Consider the following 15,148-nt stretch of genomic DNA (forward strand, 5'->3'; position numbering starts at 1 on the left):
AGATATATTATACATAATATATACATGTAATATATAGACATATCATCAACACTTATACAAAATATTCTTACTAAATTAATCAAGACTTACAAAATTTAAATAAACAAGACTTACAAATTTTGGATTAGTCAAAACTTACTATGCTTTCTAATTATATTTTATGTCGAAACTTATTATATAATTATCGTTTAAATTAGTCGAGACTTACAAAAAGATAGTTAAAAAATATAATAAGTTTCGATTAATCCAAAAATTATATGTCTCTACTAATTTAAATTTTATAATTCTCGATTAATCTAGTAAGAATATTTTTGTATAAGTGTTGATGATATGAAAATATGTTACATGTAAATGTTATGTATAATATATCTTTCTAAAAGTAATTATTTATAAGCCTATTATATATATATTAAAAAAAGTATAATAGTTTTAGTATTTTTTATATGTATATTTAATTTTGTAGTAATTTATTTTTTATATTTAATTTTTTGAATATTTGAATAAATTTATATTTATCATTTGAAATAAATTTTATTTTTTATAAAATTAAATAAACCCTTAGACTTTTTAAAAAAATCAATTTGGCCCTCGAACAAAACCAAAAAACCAATTTAGTCCATCTGTCATTTTATATGCCATGTCATCAACTACTGTGGATTGCCACGTCAGCATTATAGACCACCACATTAGAACCGTGAACTACCACATCATCACCGTAATGGTCAACGAGGAAAAACATTGTTCAAATGATCACATTATGTTTGTTTTTTAAGTTAGAAGACCATATTAAAAGAAAAAATACGAGTCATGTTATTATTTTTTAAATACATTCACCTTCTATGCCTTTTTGGCCACTTTTAAAGAACAAAATATCTAAAATTGTAGAATTAAGAACTTACTCGGTGCTTCATGCGGAGCTTTGGGGTCTGCTGGACGGGTTGCTTGTGACTTGGAAACAGTGAGCTAACCGGCTCATGGCGGAAATGGATAACGCGAAAGCCATTAGACTGGTCACTGCCCATAAAAGAGCCGTGTCAGATATTTTTCGAGGTCTTGGACAAAAACTTAAAAATATGACTTTATACAAAGAAAGTATATTTTATTATTTTAAACAATTAATTTAATATTACAAAAAAAATCATAGAAAAATGATTAAATTTTGTAAAAATATATTATTTTTATTATTTTATTAAGAAAACACCTTAAATACAATTAAAAGAGAATAAATATAAAAAAATGGATGTGTATATGATACATTGCTTGATTTTGAATAATAAATAAATAAATAGAATTGTATATTATTTTATTGTTAGATTGAGATTCAAGAAGACTAAAAATTAAAAAAAAATATTTGATAAATTGAAGAATTAGATTTGAAAAAAGAGAAAAACATGACTAAATTTAATTCAAAATTGAATGAATAAATAAGAGAAATGAAAAAAGAAGGTAAAAAACTAAACATTTTATAAAATTATAAAAATTAGAGGCCCTAACTATAAATATAAAAATTGATTAAATTTAATTTAAAATTAAATAAATAAATAAGATAAATGAAAAAAGATCGCTAAAATCTAAATTTTTTATGAAATTATAAAAATTAAAAAGCTTAATTATAAATATAAAAACCTTTGCAATAAAAAAAACTTACTCGTAAGTTAATATGTAATATTTTAATTACTGTAGTAGACTTTATGTTTATATATCTAATTCATTTAATTTTAGAACATATACTATCACTTGTAATTATTTAAATTAATAAAAAAATTTGAACAAAAATATTCTCTCAAAAATTTAAATGCAAACAAATGTGTCTATAAAATGTATATACATTATCATAAATTAATTTTTTTAAAACAAATATTATCTCATACTTAATTTATATTTTTCAAAAAAAGATAAATTCCAACGAGCAGGAGACCACAGGTAGCAAAAGGAGGCTTCCGTACGCAATTATTTGGTATACATATATCAGTTACTATTATTTTGAAGTTTCGTCGGCATGCAATTATAATTATTTTAGATGATTTTTAAAATTTTATTATTTAAACCTTTTTATTAATAAACATGCATTTTAAAAATGTGCTATAAAATAAACTTTACTATATATATTATACAATTTCATTATTTAAAATAATTAGATTTATGGATATTTTTGGCAGACTCAATTTATCATTCTCGATCTTATTATATTTTTGTATCAATTTAATCTTTGAAATTGTTTATTAATTGCATTATTCTAAATTTTAAACCCTAATTCTTAAATCTATTTAACTCTTAAATCCTAAACTTGTTTAACTCTTAAACTCTAAATAATAATAAATATTTTAAACACTGATAAAATTAAAAAAATTCGAAAGTTACGTTAATGTAAAAATGTTTTAAGAAAAAATGATAAATTATATTAAAAAAATAACCTTTGAGTCAAATAATTATTATCAAAATTTAAAATATTTGACCATTCAAAGAATTAATGGAAAATAATGTTAATGAGACGTAGAGACCACATAGCCACTCTTTCCTTTTTTGTATAAATCTTATCTTCTTTCAATAAAACTTTCCACCATCGGTATTGATTACCGACTTTTCAAAACAGAGATATGGAAAGTGGAGCTGAAGTAGACATTTGGAATTATGTCTTTGGATATACAAAAATGGCCGTTGTTAAATGTGCTATTGAGCTTGGGGTTGCCGATGTTATTGAAAACCATGGAAGCCCCATGACACTGTCCGATTTAGCAGCCGTCCTCCGCTGCGAACCGTCGCGTCTCCACCGCATTATGAGGTTCCTTGTCCATTACCAAGTATTCAAACAAGAACCCACCGGCCAGCACTCCATGGGCTTCTCATTGACGCCACTGTCTCGCCTTCTGATGAAACATGGAGAAAACACCATGGCGCCTTTTATACTGTTAGAGTCTAGTCCTATCATTTTAGGGCCATGGCACAGTCTCAGAGCTCGAGTCCTCGAGAGTGGGAATATTTCACCATTTGAAGCAGCAAACGGGATGGATCTATATAGCTACACCGAGGCAAACCCTTGTCATAGCAAACTCTTCAACGATGCGATGGCTTGCGCTGCTAGAGTGGCGATCCCGGCGTTAATTAAAGGATGTCCAGAAGTGTTCGATGGTGTTGAAAGCTTGGTGGACGTTGGTGGAGGTAATGGTACTGCTTTGAGCCTTATAGTTAAGCAATTCCCACGGATTCGAGGCATCAACTTCGATCTCCCTCAAGTTGTCGCCGCGATGAAGAATGCATTAGGATCCTAAAGAAATGTCGAGAAGCGATACCAGAAGACAAAGGAAAGGTCATAATTGCCGATGCAGTTCTCGAAGAAGATAATAAAGGCAACGAGTTAGAATTCGTAAGGTTGATGTTAGATATGGCGATGATGGCTTTTACTAATAAAGGGAGAGAGAGGACTCGAAAGGAATGGGACTATGTTCTTCGGGAGTCCGGATTTACTCGATTCAATGTTAAATCCATCCAAGCAGTTAAGTCTGTAATTGAAGCTTATCCTTAGAAAAATCTATTGCTCAATGCAATGTTTTATCAACCGCTAGAATAAAAACCTGTTGTGTATGAAAGATTTCAATCCCAGCAGTTGTTGTTGCAGTGAAATATTGCATGTTTTAGTTTGTTATTAATTTTATGTAAAGGGTTGTTGTTCAGTATATTTGTACTTATCTATTGATGTGTATCACTAATTTTTTTATCTAACTGTGTTATTATTACAGTAGTTAATTTGTGATCTTTTAAAAAGATATCTTTACTCTTATCATAAATTTTTTATAAAAGTAATACAAGTTAACATATATCTTGAGATAACTACATATTTATATAAAGGGTAAAGTATATAATAGTCTCTGAACATTTATGGTACTTGCATTTTAGTCACCTAACTTTTTAAAACTTACAATACAATCATCAAATTTTTAGTTCCTTCTCAATAAAGTCTTTGCCGTTACCTCCCGTTAATTTTTGTTGACATTGCACTTAACTCCCTCCTCCTCCTCTTCTCAAACAATTAATCAAGTTGTTGGTAATAGGGTTTGCAGCTATCAACCCGGAGCTGAAGATATTGATGGTCGAAAACACTCCTGACGATCCCCGACAAAGGAAGCCAGACATAACCAAACCAAAGTCCTGCTCGGACTTCCACTTATGGAAGAGGATTTCCGGCGGAGGCTTGGGGTTCGGAGCAAGAACTGATTCAAGTTTATTGTACAGTCATTTTTGTATCTTTGGTTTCTGAACTACAATCTTTGGTTAATGGAAACACAAACTTTTTGAGTCTCTTTTATTAAAAAAAAACATAATAAAGCAAGCAGCAGGAACAAATGCAAAATCCAAATAAGTTTCTAATGCAAAGAAATGAAAGGGGTGGAAGATTTTGAATGCTACTTCCGTGGAATAAATAATCTGTGTCTGCTATCTCCTGAGTCCTGACTTCTCTCATCATCTCAAAATGCACAGCAGCTAGGGTGTATATATCACCTCGTGTCTGTAGACAAACAGTTGCCAGTATTCGACGTTAATTTTCAAGCACATCGAATTTGAAGGGGTTTATCAGACTGTAACTAATGGAATGGATTCCGAAGCTATGTGTTTGAAGAACGAATTATGAAGAACGAATTATGAAAAACGAAAAGTTAAGGAAATGCATTTGTTGTTTATGAATCACAAATATCAAGCAAATGGGTATCTTCCAAATACTTTGACGTAATCTTGAAGTTTTTTTTTTCAAAGGTCAAGAATTTTGGCTTACAGAAATCTAGGGTTCGACCTAAGAAAGTGATGTTTTATTGAATATATTTGTGATTCATTCTCCCTGTTTCGAACAGATCTATGAAATGAATAAATTTTTGTTTTCCATGCCATTAGTTGCAGTTTATCAAATAAAATGAATTTCGTTTTCCTTTTTCCAGAGTTTAAGATTTTGGATTTTTCCAGAGCTTAAGATTTTGGACTTAGAAGAAGTAGTCAACAAGAGTTAAGTGTCACGTCAACAAAAATTTAGATTTTTCCAGAGCTTAAGATTTTGGACTTAGAAGAAGTAGTCAACAAGAGTTAAGTGTCACGTCAACAAAAATTGACGGAAAATAACGACAAGAATTTTACTGGAAAAACTAAAAAGTTGAAGATTGTATTAAAACTGTCAAAAATTGGGTGATCAAAATATAAGTACCCTAAAAGTTTAGAGATTATTTATATACTTTATCCTTATACAAATTGAATATTAAATCCGTTTAGAACTATTTATAATTGTATCACCCATCAAATTGTAAATACAAGTTCTGATCATTTATAACATAATTAATAACTTAATTTTTATATTACACTCTTTAATAACATCATACATTATACATATGTATCCACAATTGCAAATTTTAATTTAATAAATGAAGAATGTTGATGGAAAAAAATTTAAGGTCCAAAAAGTACTGATTAATGGTTGATTATGGTGTAACAAAACCAACTGAAGGTGTTATGTTGTTGGAGATTCAAAGAATTGAGTCGGAAAGAATGAAAATAAAAATATTTGATGATAAAAATAACTTTTTTCGAGGCCATTAATCGTTTCATTTTAAAAATTTATTCTTAACGAGAAGAAACTTCCAAGATATTTAAAATTTCATGAAGGAACGTGACAATCATTGTCAAAATAATACATGTTCATAGAGAGAGAGAGAGAAAAGATGAGGATAGAAACCTCTATTGAAGATAAAGTTTGCATTATTGGAGATGAAAGATAAAGTTAAAATAACAAATCAAATGTATCTTTTTATCTCTATAGTACAATTGATTCATGCTTCTTGATGATCAGATTGAAAGACATGTATGGTTGTGGTATTTTCTCTACTAAAGCCATATTTTTTATGCTTTAAAAACTCTTCAACAAAAGTAACAAATGACCATAAAACGTTATGATTTAAACATTGATATTTTTATTTTTTAAAATAATCTAAAATGGTTGTAAACAAGAATAAATATAAAATTTTACGTCAAGAGATGAACTTATCAAGTTTTAAAATATCACAAATTTATAAAAGTTTAGGCATTAAAAAAATTATCAATAAAAAATCTAAAATATGGAAAAGTTTAAAATTTTTAAAGACGATTCTAAAAATACAATCTATGATTAACACATTTCAATTACTAAATATTAAAAATTATGAACAAATATTATAAATTATGAGTATATGACACCTAAGTTTAATGCGTCCGACATAAACCACTAAAGCATGCCTTTTGTTTAATCAATCATGAAATTTTTAATATTTTAACTCTATCTCAATTTAGTCTCTGAGCTTCCAATTAAGAACTTCTAATAAATTAAACTTTAGCATCGAGACATTTTAATTCCATTATTCCTAAATCGACATTTAATTCCATTTTTCCTAAATCGAGCAGCCTAGTGATTTATCAGAATATAGGCTAATTTGCTTGGTGAGTTCTATTTACAAAATAATCCCCAAGGTTCTGTCGAGCAGGCTAAGGAAGGTTATGGCAAAGCTAATGAGTGATACCCAATGTGCTTTCATAGCGGGAAGACAGATCTTTGATGGAGTTCTTATTGCGAATGAAGTAATTCATTTGTTGCAGCGGGAGCAAAATTCAAGGGGAGGTTTGATTATGAAACTAGATTTCACAAAAGCGTATGACTGTGTTTATTGGGAGTTTCTTTTGATGATCTCAAAGATGATGGGATTCGGGGAAAAGTGGAGATAGTGGATCCTATAGTGCGTATCTAAGGTTAGAATTTCAATCTTGTTCAACGAATCTCCGACAAAGGAATTTCACATGAAGAGAGAGTTATGGCAGGGGACCCTCTTTCCCCATTTTTGTTTATTTTGGTGACGGAAGTTTTGCAAAAGTTGCTGGAAAAATCAATTGAAACAGGCAAGGTTGAGGGTATAAATAACAACATCCCTGGTTGTTCTTTGTCCATCTTCAATTTTCAGATGACACTATTTTGTTTCTAAGGCCGGAGGTGTGCTGCGTAATTAATGTGAAGCGTATTTTGAGGGGATTCGAAGTTTGTTCAGGATTGAGTATTAATTTTAAAAAAATCTTGCATGATTGGTATCGATATGGAAGACAGTAGGCTGGAATATCTTGCTCAATTGTGTGGCTGTCGGGTTGCTTCGCTTCCTATGAAATACTTGGGCATTTCTCTCGGGGCAGATCCGAGAAAATAAGTAGGTGGGAGCCGGGGTGGAACGTTTTTACCACAAGTTACAGACAACGCATGATTTTCACTGTCAAATAATATTTAGCCTTAATCTCAATTAAAACAATATGAAAGATAGTATAGAGAAAGTATGGGTCAATCCACATGGATTAGGAGATAGACGAACTTCTTGCTTTTGATCTTGTCTCTGACGTGATTTGTAGAGAAGAGTAAAAAAAAAGGTTCGAGAGTTGAGATAAAAAATAAGATTTTATTCAAAATTAAAGTGAAAACTCAATTGATAAAATTAGTCATAGGCTAAAGCTCTTTGCCTCTATTCAAATCGATCCTTAAATAGGATTTTACCTTAGGGCTCACGCCGGTTATAGTGTACAGGCACAACCCCTGTAATTTGTTTTTCTCTCAAATAAATAGAGCATCTAAAATCAATTTTTAGATCTCAATTCTTTGGGAATTAATCGTGACAATTGTCTACTAATCCAACACCTTTAAATTATGGAAAAACCCCACTCGGATTGTACCGTCTCAATCGAGAATCTAACCCGATTTCAATTTCCCTTAGCAAATAATCGCTAAGTGTGGTCACAGGAAGTTGAATGTGCCACAGGCCGATCCTTCCTACCAACTATTCATCGAAACCGAAATTCAATTCCAACATGCACTTTTTGAAATTAAATCGCTTTGATTGTAAAAGGATTGTCGATTACAAATCCTTGATTTTCAAAAACTAAAAATATAACCCTAAAGGGTATGATGTGCTTTTTGATTCTCGCGATTTAGAATCGAGTCATCGCTTCAGCCTTTGGCTATAAAAATCTCAGCTAAGTATGATATAAATCATGCTTAGCATTTTTAAAAGAAAATAAAGCGAAAGAAAAGAAACAACTTTTATAAAACTAAAGAAAGATAGTAACAAGAGTAAACATGATCTCAATGATCAAATGATGAATTAATTGATTTGATGCCTTGAGGCTTACCCTAAACGGGTATTTAAAGTCCTAAAAAACCCTAAAAAATAACATTCAAATTAAAAAGATAATTCCTAAAAAATAAAAATAAATCCTAATTTGAATTTGAAAAATGCGGCAGAGTCTCTTGCTCCCACCAAGCTGCTGACTAGACTTCTAGAAGCTACTGACTGGACACCACGTCAGATGTGTCATGCCCCAAGTCATGCCAACTAATTCAACCATGACTTCAGAAAATCAAAAATTGCATAATTTCATCAGTTTTAGCATCATTTATTGAATCTACTGCCATGTATTGAAAAGGAACGAAAAGGGCTAAGTTAACAACTTAGAATAGCTAATCAATGAGTAATTAATCACAAAATAATGCACAATTTAAGCACTAATCAAATTCCCCCTCACTTATTCAATGCTTATCCTCAAGCATTTCTCATTTATCATGCCAAAAATCTTACGTTGCCAACTCCAATTTCATAGAATATCCAAGGTTTCTAAGCAAACTCAATCAAATGTCAAAATTCAAGATCAATCAAGTAAGGCATAATCAATTAAGTGTAAATCAAACATGGCATTTGTAACTCCCTAAACCAGTATGACACTCATTTGACCGATTAGGATGCTACACGGAACCGCCGAACCTGCTAACCAACTTTTTAACTCATTTCATGTACTTAAAAACTACCATTTTCATAATATAAAAACATCCATAAAAGGAATTCAAAAACTTGATGCATCGAAGAACTCTCAAATTATATAAATACATTTAAAAAATATACAACCTCACTCTTAATTGACTTTATAACTTAACTGTACAACAAAGTGTACAAATATACATGCCCTTAAAAACTTCTTGATGATGTACTCTGGTCTGCACTGGATTTGGACCTCGGTCATTCTTGATCTTCATGAACTGGTCGATCTACACTAGTAGAAAAAACCCCTTTAATGACGCGCATTGCGCGTCATCTATGGGTGCGGATGACACACATTTGCCTATCGTTGAAGCCATCGACATGAATTTAAGATGACGCGCAACTGTGCGTCATAAATTTATGATGCGCATTTATGACACACATTTATGACGCACATTTATGACGTTCATTGAGCGTCATTGAAGCCCCTGTCATAAATTAAGATGACACACATTTGTGTGTTATAAATTTATGACACGCATGTATGACTTACATTGCGTGTTATTGAAGCACACGCCATTAAAAAAGATGACACACATTTGTGTGTCGTGATTGTATTTCGTAAATTATTGTTATATATATATATATATTGTATATTGACAAATAATCAAACTAAATCACATTTAATGCCTCATAATACTAAATATATATATCATATTATATATAAGCAATCCATTTGCATACAATATATTCACATTAAGTTACAAACATAATATCCATCACCTATGGCTATTTGAAAACAAAAAACCAAGAATGTTCTCAGATTATCACAAGAAGATACTAACATATTATAAGATCTTAGATGCAACTCCTCTAGCTTCTTCTGCAATTTTGAAGTTGCTTCTTCAGAGTCGAGAACTCTTGAAACAGGCTGCGAATGAGCATTGGCTTCAACTGAACTAGTAGGAACATCAAATGCACAAGTTGTTCCTGAACCCTTCCTAAAATTAGAGTTGATCACCTTTGGTTTCCACTCCTTATTTGAACCAAATGCTGACGACATATAGGAATTAATACTTTTCATATATTAATCAAGCATCAACCATCCTCAGGTGAGAACATAAAGTAGTCCAAACATTTGTAAAGAGCAAACATTTTCATTTATGGTTATCAAGTCATCACTCATCACTAAGTAATATGAAAAGAACGAAAAAAAAAAGTAAATTTGTGGTAAAGGCATCTTAAGCTTTAAAAGCTTTACTTTTCATTTCTCATAGTTACATTGTTATTTAAGGGGATAAGTCTATTTACATATGGGTAATTCACCCATCCATCTCGGTTATAATGATGATTTTCATTCAAACTTGCTACTAAATTCTATTTCGCTCAGAGGAAAAGGTGATTGATATCCATTTACCAAAATTAGTTATAGATTCCAATGATTATAAGGAGTAACATAGTGGGTCTGAACTCTGAACATCCTTAATCAATCAAACAAAGGAGGGTATTTAACTAAACTTTCCTGGTCTAAGTGAATTTAGATAAATCCCATCTCTAACAAATAACGCACATATCTTGATATCTAGGTTAGATCGAGACAACTTAAGCATCCATGTACAGTCCAACAAAAAGCCAAAAATCAGATTTTTTTTGGTGTATCAGAAGGATTATAGCACAAAATCCACAATGTTTCTCTGGATTTACCCAATTAAGCCATAAAACCAATAAAACACCATCTAAGTTTCATCATCAATTACCAATATATAGAAAAGTTACAAAACAACATTGATTTGGAAACTGAAAAGTTAAATAATAATCCATTCTACCTGCAGGTTTCTTTGATTTGGATCCAATAAATCTGTTATTTGCTCTTTGTATATCTGCAAAAGAAAATTAAAAATGAAGTGATAAGGAACAAGAACAGTATAACGCTAAGCAGTCCAATTATGTCAAAACTAAGAACAAAATAATTCAATTATGTTTATCAACATGCTTAATTCACAACTTCTAAACGGGAAATATAGTACAACTTAAATACCCACCTTGACACATAGAACTCCAATTACAATCCCTCTAAGGTGGGAAAGACGGACAATAATGCATAAAGTATGGAAACAAGAATTACTCAATCGCACTGATTTAGCAAATTAGATTACTAAATTACATACCGATCAGCTGGTAACCACAGAAGTCACATATAAGTTAAATGTCCTCGGGAATAGACTATTAATAGTAATTTAACTTTGAAATAGGCTTGCGATGCTATATGCATGAAAAATAGAATACACAAAGGATATCATAAAGGCAAAAACAAGAAATTCATATATCAGTTAAAAGCATAGCAGCAGAGCCCCAAACAAAGGGAACTAATTAACAACACATAAAATATTAGGAACAAAAGGCATATTGACAGTGGAAATTACATTTTATTAAAGAACATTTCCCATAATACTGAGAATTAAGCTTATTGATTACAAATAATAATGCATTAATGCTTACCTTTGGGATAGGAACTTCCCATGTTGCCACTGCATTCAAGTCTAAAAATAAAATTAAAAACCAAAAAATTCAATGAGAATAGACTCTAACCAATTGACTAGAGAGCCACCGACTAATAAAAACTAACATACCATGGTTGCAAAAGTCAATGCTAGGGAGAAGACCCTCCACCCAGATAGTTTCTTCTTGTTTCGATGTGGAAGTTGCTCCATTAACTTTGTTATCATTTTCATGACCCTCAAATCCTGATATAAACCCAAAATAAATTAAAATCTTTAACCTCATCTCCATGTTAATACAGTAAACTTTCACATGTGAAAGCAAATAAGAGGAAATATCCAGGCACAAAAGTGGTAAGAACTAAAGTGTAACCTCACCTTTTCCATCAATTTCATTAATAGGCTCTCCACTTAGTCCACTATGACTGATGGTCACCTCAGAACTTCTTTCAACTGGACAGGTTGTCTCGGTATCTTCTTGAATTTGGGGAAATACATAAGAATGTGGAAGAGGAAGGTTCAGAGCACGAGACCAAAATATAGAATTCGTCCTAGTATTACAGAAATCACGCAGTATTAACCACCAAAGTTCGAAGTGCAAGGAATGTCATCATATCATAGTCCATCTCCTTCATTGTCCCCACCCACCCCATTTTGAGAGAGAATAAGAAAGAGTTCATTTTGAGGAGATCCCTGCCAAAGGAAATCTTCAAAGCAGACCTCACTGCAAAATAAGCATTAACAACAATTCATAATTGGGAAAAAGGAAAATAAACACACTTGATTCCTAATTTATTCGATGTAATTAATACCGACCTTTCTGAGACTCCATCAAGAGCAAGAAATTTCTTCACCAAACCCTTCATTTTATCTTCGTACACAGAAATCAAATCCTTTTTCTATAAAACAATTACACTAACTTTCATCATCATGGGTAGTCAAATTACATGCATTTCATCTTCAAGAGAAACGTTAAACTATATGCTTATATTTACCCGTAATTCAGCTGCTCTATACAAGATTGTTCCTCTCAATTCCAGCATCTCATCATCGGTAAACCATAACGGATTCCCAAAAGTGGTGGGAAGCATATCAAGATACCTGAACCAGTCTTTAAATCCACATAAATAATAAATAAAGGAAAACTAAAAGAAAACAATCAAATATGTTAAGTACATATGGTTTCCACGAAGAATTCTTTCGGAGACGTTTCACAGTAAGAAATAAAATCATTAAAAACCTATCATCAACTTCTCCTTCTTAAAACATCGCTCTACACTCTGCTCTAATTAAAGGATCTTGCAAAATTAATCAAATTCAACTTTGTATTCTGTCAGGTCTACTTGGACTAAATAGCTCTAATGAACAAATCAAAAAATTTAATAGAAAATCACACAGTAGCAACTATAAATGCAGTATGGACAGAGGACTTAATGAAATGCTCTATTTGAACCAGAGATGTTACCAGTTCGATAGTGTTTTTATCATACTCCCAAGTTGTCCTGGCCTCAAATCCCTCCCAGCAGCAAATTGGATCTTCTAGAACAAATATTAAAGTTTTTAATCAACGAAGAAAAATAAATTTAAAGGAAAATTCTTGAGAGGAAATGACAGTATACCTCAAAACATCTTCGCAGCTGATCCAACTTTCCTCTGACTATACCCTAACAAAAAGGTTGGGAAATATGAACAAAAATCAGCACACTTTCAGTATATTTTCACTTCTGGTAGAACTCACTTCCTTTAAAATTCAACAAAACATCCAATAGGAAGGAAAGTTCCCCGCCTTCCCCTTCTTTCTCAGACCTTTGTGAAAGCAGAGCCAGAGTAAGACCTAAGGTATTGGGTTTGACCACCAAAGGAAAGTTCAAATAGCTGTAGAAATAACTGTGAACAATACAGGGCCACTCTAAAAGTTAACCATCCCAAAAAACCAAACATGAATGCAGAAACAACTGCAAAGTTCTTTCACATGCAACACATTGCATAAAAATCATCCATTGGTTCCCAGGGCCTTTCAAGGCCGTTCCAGTAGCTAAAGCATGTCATAATGGAGTAAGTCCTAGGATAAAAAATTAATAGAGAATTAAGTCGGGAGTCTACCCACCACATACATGCACTCATTGATAAGAAAATCTTTAAGTTCACGAACATTGGTGACATCTAACTCCAGCATTAGTTGATCATATGGTAATACTTGGTCAGGATATTTAAATGGTAAATGAACTTGATACAACCAACATTTATAACCTATAGTGTCATTGTCAGACAAAGGGTATATCCATTTCAGTTAGAAAGTGGAATAAAACAATTCAGAAAGGCATTAAAATTTTTCAAGATATTCTAAAGACTTGGTTTATTCACGTTACGAAGTCAAAGTCACGTTCAATGAATATCAAAATAACTATAACCACTACAATGGAATGAGGCTGGCAACTATAGCATATTTAGATTATCAAATGCCCTCTTTACTCAACTACAATACCTTGTTCGTCTCAGCAAGTGTAAGGACAGTGAGTTGCTTTAACTTGAGAACTTGATCAGGGACCAGTTGAGGAAGGCTGCCACTATTACCTAATCAAATAGTTTATACAGCCAGAGTTGGTCACATTATGATGTGAATAATAACTATAACAACAATCAAAGATAGAAATAATCAAGTCGATTAATTAAGTGAAGGGTAACATTTAGAAGAGTAAAACTAGTAATCTTGAAGAGACTTACACGGTAGTGACAAATGTTTACTAATAATGATCTTCAAATTATCTCGAATAGAAAAAATACGGGTACAAGTGTATTGAAAACATCACAAACTTGTCACAAACAATAAAACACATGTTTTCCAACTTACTCTTGTAATCGCTCCATGTGCTATGGGCAAACAACCGAAGCACCTCCAGGTACATCGAGTTTTCAGTTCTGTCAAGCTACAAAGGTATATAGGTTTCTTATAAATTACAAGTAAACTAAAGCATCAAACCGAAAGTGAAGCAATGAATAAAACTAAAACACCAGACTATATTGACAGAAAAAGAAACAGGAAGAAATGTTATTAAGCTATGTGCAACAAAAATAACTGATGACAGCTTTTATTTCTCAGATTGAGGAAAGTAGGGGAAAGAAAAAAAAGAAACTAATAACGGAATAGGTCTTTACCTCAGCGACGGTGGGCATGGTAAGAATCTCGGAGAAGGCGAAGAGTGAAGGATGAGACGTCACTTCGACGATAACAGAAACAAGGGTCGTCCCCTTCTGAGCCGACGCTTGCTTAATAAAGTGATCGATGAACTCGGCTTGCTTTTGCTCGATATCCATCTTAAAAACTCGAACCCCCGACCACAAACCAGGAGGGGGAAAAGAAAAAGGAAATGGAAATAATTTGAAGAATGTTACTGAAAATAAAACAAAAACACACAGAGAAAGAAGCTTTCAGAAAAATAAAGAAAACAAGTTAGGGTTTTGGCATTGGAGAGAAAAGAAGAGAATGAAAGGAGTGCAAAACATTAGGCGTGAACTGATTATAAGGGGAAGAAGCGGGAAAGGATGAAAATAATGGGGGAAATTAAAATACGACTTCTACATATGACACACAATTAAAAAGTGTACTCCGTGTTTTTGCAAATTTTTTGGATTATGACTATTAAATATGACACACATTATTGTAAGTCATAAATCGTTTAGATTTTAAAAAACATGACATTTTTTTATGACACATATGTTTTGCAAGTCATAAATTAGCGTGTGTCATCGTTCGTGTGTCATTAAAGGTATATTTTCTTGTAGTGCTACCAACCTACCAACAGAAACATCTGAAGGCTAAGCTAACTAGCTCAGTGCCACACTAACAACTAGATC

General features: G+C 32.0%; 2 pseudogenes; one reads left to right on the forward strand and one right to left on the reverse strand.

The window, feature by feature from the left end:
* The first annotated feature begins 2,572 nt into the window (after nucleotides 1-2,572).
* Nucleotides 2,573-3,672, forward strand: LOC120142633 (annotated as a pseudogene).
* An 8,968-nt stretch (nucleotides 3,673-12,640) lies between these two features.
* LOC120142694 lies at nucleotides 12,641-14,691 on the reverse strand (annotated as a pseudogene).
* Nucleotides 14,692-15,148: the final 457 nt, after the last annotated feature.

This window comes from Hibiscus syriacus, unplaced genomic scaffold (assembly GCF_006381635.1).
Source record: "Hibiscus syriacus cultivar Baekdansim isolate YM2019G1 unplaced genomic scaffold, ASM638163v2 tig00110831_pilon, whole genome shotgun sequence".
NCBI lineage: Eukaryota > Viridiplantae > Streptophyta > Magnoliopsida > Malvales > Malvaceae > Hibiscus > Hibiscus syriacus.